Source organism: Lacerta agilis, chromosome 10 (assembly GCF_009819535.1).
Source record: "Lacerta agilis isolate rLacAgi1 chromosome 10, rLacAgi1.pri, whole genome shotgun sequence".
NCBI lineage: Eukaryota > Metazoa > Chordata > Lepidosauria > Squamata > Lacertidae > Lacerta > Lacerta agilis.
The window spans coordinates 35,318,926-35,324,953 of record NC_046321.1 but is presented as its reverse complement, the minus strand read 5'-3'; positions in this window follow the sequence as shown (position 1 = coordinate 35,324,953).

The window sequence follows — 6,028 nt, the reverse complement described above, 5'->3', positions numbered from 1 at the left end:
TGACACCAGGCTTGAAAGCACTACAGTGACTGTCAGTGTGGGCCCAATTCAAGGTATTAGTACTAGCATATAAGACCCTACATGGCTTGGACTCAGTACCTATAAGTGTCTTTCCCAGTATCATCCATCTTGAATCCTAGAATCAGTAGGTGAGGGCTTGTTGGTACTGTCACCACATGGAGCTGCCTTATTGACAGGGCCTTGCCAGTGGTGGTTCCCCATTTGCAGAATGCCTTTCTGAGTGAGGAGTATCCCTCATTACTGATTTTCAGGAGAATTTTTTATTAAAAAAATTCCAATTGACTCTGCCATTTGATGACTGAAAGACACTATTCCTGGCAACCCTGAGATTGCTGGTGGAGTATATTTTAACTTTATAGAATGTTCTTAAACTATTTTTAGTTTTCTTTTGTAATGTTTTCTTAGTGATGGGTCTGCTGCCCCAGGCTCCTTCGGGAGGATGGGCAGAATATAAAATAAATAACAGTGACAACTGACACCAGTTTGGTCAGCTTTTGTACTGCACATGGAACACAGCACCTGAAAGTCTGGTCATCTTTTGGCATCCTTTCCTACACCCCAGTCAAAAAAGTGCCTTAGTGAAGGCATGGAGAGGAATTGAAAATGTTTCTCCACAAAGTTTCTTCCTCAGTGATCCTGGGGGCACAGACTTCCTTCAGAGTAACAGTGACTTTGGTGACATGTTGGTGAAAGGGGCCCACACCATAATGCTGGCAGTCCTTCCAGGTGTAGTAACTTCAGCAGCTGGACTTTTCCACAGCCACTTCTCCTCAGCAGGAACTGTGGCACTTTTGCAAAGATGGCCATTGCTCTTTCAAGGCACAGCCTTCTCAATGCTACATCTACCTACACCCTGGGTATGAGGCAGGTCTCCTACTTCGCTACTAATAGGCTAAATAACTAACAAGCTTTCTCAATTGCCCTGTAATGTTTGGATAAAGGGGGATATACAAAATAAACAAACAAATGCCCCCCCTCCTTCCTCCACCCTCTCCAACCTAGATGGGGCTGTCATTTCTTAAACAGGTCACAGATTGTATTGGAGAAATACAATTTATTTAACCAAACAATGGCAAACAAAGAGAGAAGTGTTCAGGGTATACAAAAGAAAATACACAAATGGACTCCATATAAAGACTATAGTAAGAGAAGTCCTTGTAGTCTTAGTTAAAAAACAAAAAAAACAGTAGGCCTAATGAATTCTAGCCAAGGCCTAGTTAAGCTTGAACTCTGCAAGATATTTCTTCATCTCTGAGAGGCCTGCTTGCTAAATCATTATTCTGAGATCTCCTTTCTCTCTCTCCAAAGTATACTGTTTGTCAACATTGATGTGGCCTTTTCCTTGTGTGAATCCCAAACCAATTCCTCCCCACAACTCAGGCTGTAAAGCATCAAGGTATATTTCCTATGGCTTGATGTAGGTCAACTGTAGATTAAACCTCAGACTACTTAAATCACTTTGCAGTTTGAACAAAGGGAGCTGCTTGTGCTGAATATTTACAGTGGTACCTGGGGTTACAAACACCTCGGGTTACAAACACTTTAGGGTACAGACTCTGCTAACCTGGAAGTAGTACTTCGGGTTAAGAACTTTACCTCAGGATGAGAACAGAAGTCGTGTGCTGGTGGTGTGGCAGCAGCAGGAGGCCCTATTAGCTAAAGTGGTACCTCAGGTTAAGAACAGTTTCAGGTTAAGAACGGACCTCCGGAACGAATTAAGTATCACTGTACTGTATGCTAGATGGCTTGAGTGCAGCACAATTAGCAGAATCACCTGGATTCTACCAGCTGAAGCAGTAACTGTGGTGGCAAAGCTACAACCAGGTATTTTATTAATTGTATTTAAAGTTCTGAAACATTTATATACATGTGGTGTGGTGCAACTTCCCAAACTTATCCTACATAAAAATATCCAGGAGATAGTGAGCTGCATTGACATTTAATTTCACTACTCAAAGCGCTGCCACATGCGCACAAATCTTCCTGCAGTGGCTTCACTATTTCATATGTTAATTCATCTAGAGTAAGGACTTGTTGACATTATTAATGTTGTTGTTGTTGTTGCTCCTATGTTTATTGTATTTTGCAGAGTATAATGGACAAAATGATCACCACTAAAGCAATGAAATATTACATGCTTGATGCCAATAGATGACCATGTGGAAGCAATCATTAGGTGGTGCAATTTAAAGTTGTTTCCATGTGGTATCTACAATTAACAGGTTCATCTTTCTTCACAGATGTAGGAAATTAGATTAAAAGAGAGTGTTGGGCTGTGCTCTTGACTTGGTTGCCAGAGGAACTAGGGAACACAGCCCAAAGAGATTGCCTTCACAGCTGCCATATATAAACTGTCAAAGATTAATAACAGTTGGAATCTAAAGAGCTACAGTAGGTGAGGTTCAAAATAATTAGTTACTTTTTATTTTGCAAGTAGTTATAATCCTGACAACAGCATTAGTAACTACTCCACTGCTGCCACCTCCTTTACTGTCACAGCACACCAGTAGTTAGGTAGCTTCCTATTTTGCTTTTGTAGTTCCTTGCAGAAAGCAATGTTTAATGACTATATTGCTTGGATAAGTGAGAGAGAATGAAGCAATGAGAACTAAAGAATCTCTTAATGTGCCTTGGAGAGGAGAAAGATCAAGAAACAAATGGTTGTCTTCAGTTTTTCTGTTGATGTGTTCCAAAGCTACACTTAACCAACTTCCAAGTCCTAACATTGCCTTGTTTCCCTAAGCCAGGCCTAGCTGAATGGATTTTTCTGGAAAGCGGGTTCTGAAAAAGAAAGTGCAGTTTCACAAAAGATACCCAATACAGCAGATCTAAAAGGACATTGATTACAGGTAAGAATGTCTACTTCTCTTGTATTCCAACCTCTTCTTCATTGTAATAGTACTGATAGTACACCATTGATATGCAAGGCACTCACTGTACAGGTCCTGGTCCCGCTTAGCTTACAATCTAAACTTTAACAAAGGGAAAAATAGAAAGGGGAAGATAAGTGGGATAAACTTGTCTCTAACAGGGAAAGAACAGATGCTAATGCATTTTTTACATACGGGGACTTAGCTTATATATGGAATAAGTACTGTACTAAACAATCCCTTAGATACATATCCTTTAGATATGCCACTTCACTATAATAAAATGAAAAGTGTCTTTTTAAAACTAATAATATGGTTGCCTTTTTTTAGTATATTATGGATGCTTTCTTGTGTTCAAATGCTTCACTTTGGATGACTTGGAATGGGAAAACCCATTGCTGTGCCCATTTTGTTTTGTTTTTACAACCCCAATATGTTTTAGATTATTCAACTGTAGCATATGTGTGTATATCTATCTATATATCTATGAATGTGTATATTTTTGTAGCTTCAAGAAAAACGTTGGGAATAATTGCCTAAATTTAAACGAGTCTATCATGACTTGAAATAACAGTTTTAGTAGACAAGTTCAAATTTAGTAGACCAGCTCTGAATCCACCGGCCGCTTCCCAGGTATGACTCAGGTTCTATTGTGTGTACTATATAATCCCTCCTTCTACCTGGCCAATCCCCCTGGCAACACCTCCCCAGCTGGGATTAGGCGGCTGCTAGAGTAGGTGGAGTCCACAGGTATCCCAACCTGGGAAGGCGAAGCCAAACCAACTGCCAGGAGCTGCCACCGTGATTCAACGGGTCTCCCTGCAACCTCGCAACATGCGCACCCCATTTGATGTGGGGAACGCTTATTCTGCATTTTTTGTGTACTGCAATATTTGAAAAAAAAGTGGGGGTAATTTTTGTTGTCCTCTCCCTTCCCCCCACAAAAATATATTAGAGGGCTTGGGATATGAATCTGACTCCATGCTCAAAGACCTAATGTCACTCTGTTTTTGTTATCCCTAAATCTGCCATATGGGAAATATTTACCATCTGTTCCCAGTTGTTAGTATCAGTTATATTGATTGACTATTGTTTGCTTTTGGCTCTCATGGACAACATGTCCAAACTGGGTGACAAAAAATAGAGGGGAGAGGGGATAGCACAAATTAAAATGGCACGTTTTCCATTCACAACCAGTGCCTCATTAAATTACCATATTTTCTGGCATATAAGACGACTGGGCATATAAGACAACCCCCAACTTTTCCAGTTAAAATATAGAGTTTGAGATATACTCGACCGCAGATTCTCCACCCGGCGTATAAGACAACCCCCGACTTTTGAGAAATTTTTCCTGGATTAAAAAGTAGTCTTATACGCCAGAATATACAGTATGTGTAATGAAACACTGATGTCATGTCAGTCCGATTCTGCAGTTCGTGAGTCCAAAGATTGAAAATATTTTGAAAAGGCATGTGGATAAAAACTAAGAATCCTGTTTAAGAATTTTTCTCATTATAAGCTAGTACAAATGCTGGACTACAATACACAGTAGATTTTTCCATCTCTTCATCCAGCAACTGATGATGGCTGGGGGTGGGAGGAACAAAATATCTGGTGTTAGTTCAGTGCATGCTTCTTGAACACGTGGAACACTGCTGTGGTCTGCTGTGTCAATCTCTCCTGCACAGTTGAAGCCCACCATAACTGAGGATGAAAGAAATGGAGGTGGGGGTGGAGGTTGAGAGCCAGCCAAATCCATGATAGGTTGGCTATTGTACATATGCTGGTACTAGGTAGGGAAAATACTGTAATTCAGAACTCAAAATAAAAATAAATGAAGTGTTACTTGTGGAGTTGCATACCATTAGACATCAGCTTCAAAATGGTGTTTGTTTGTTTGTATCATTTGGTACTATTAGGTTGAAATCCTAAACATGCTTACAGTAGGCTTTACTACCTAATAAGCATCATATGATTGTGCAGTTCTGGAATCATCTGTCTCAACAGACTTTTAATAGACTTTACTGGTTAAATTAATCAATACTAAATATACATTAATTATATGCCACTGACTAAAGATGCATAATATATGATGTAGGTTTTTCCTTTAGCAGTTACTTTTTCTCCTTCAGCCATGAAATATGAGACTCTTTGTTATATAAAACTTAGCTCTTGCAAACTTTTCCTTTAGACTTGCCAGTGATAGATGATTTAATTCTTTCCAGCTACATAGTTGGTTGAGTAGAAATTTCTTGCATATGGTGCATAAAAAGGACAGATGGGTATGATCCTAGAGATTTGTGTCCCTTTTTACAAATGCTATGGATATTTTAAATACAAGTTCAAGGGATGCATTAATTATGTGAAGTTGTACCTTGTAATGTGCCATTTGTAGTTTACTTTGTTAGACATTCATTTATGCTTGAGTTGTAGTTCTTTCGCACCTTTAAATGACCATTCCTCATCATCATATTCTTTAGACACAGCTGCTATTGTTTTACAAAGTTGCAAAACTGATAAACCTTGCTGTGGGTCCTCATTTCTTTTCTGTTGGACTTTCAAGAATACCATGGAGTTCACATAGAAAAGTACTGCAAAAAAAAATCCTCCAGGAACTGTTGGTGTGGCCTTGAATTGGTCTTGTGCATAACATTTTCTATATTTCTGACAGATTCTTAATGGTGCTTATCAGCATATTTTATATATGGGCAATTCCAAAGAGATGGGAATATTAGTTTACTGTGGCAACTTAAAGGCAGACTAATTTAGACTTTCATAGGCAACAGCATGGTATAAGTTTGCAGACTGGAAAACCTTATGCTTTTATGTATTCTCTTATTCTGCTCCCCAACACAAAAAGCTTGTCAGGGCTTGGGTCATTATGTATATCTGCACTTATCTCATTATCTAGTGCAGGATTGCCTTTGGGTGGCAAGGTCATCAGTTGCTTCTGTTATAGTTCTATAATCTTGGACAGGACAATGATTGGCTTCCCAGAGTAGGGCTAGGAAACATGTAAAATTTGCAACTGGAGAGAAAGGAACATGGTCAAGTGTTCAAAACTAAATATGACAAAAACTGGTTAGTGAGTCACATTTCTTTATTAACATCATCATCATCATCATCATCATCAT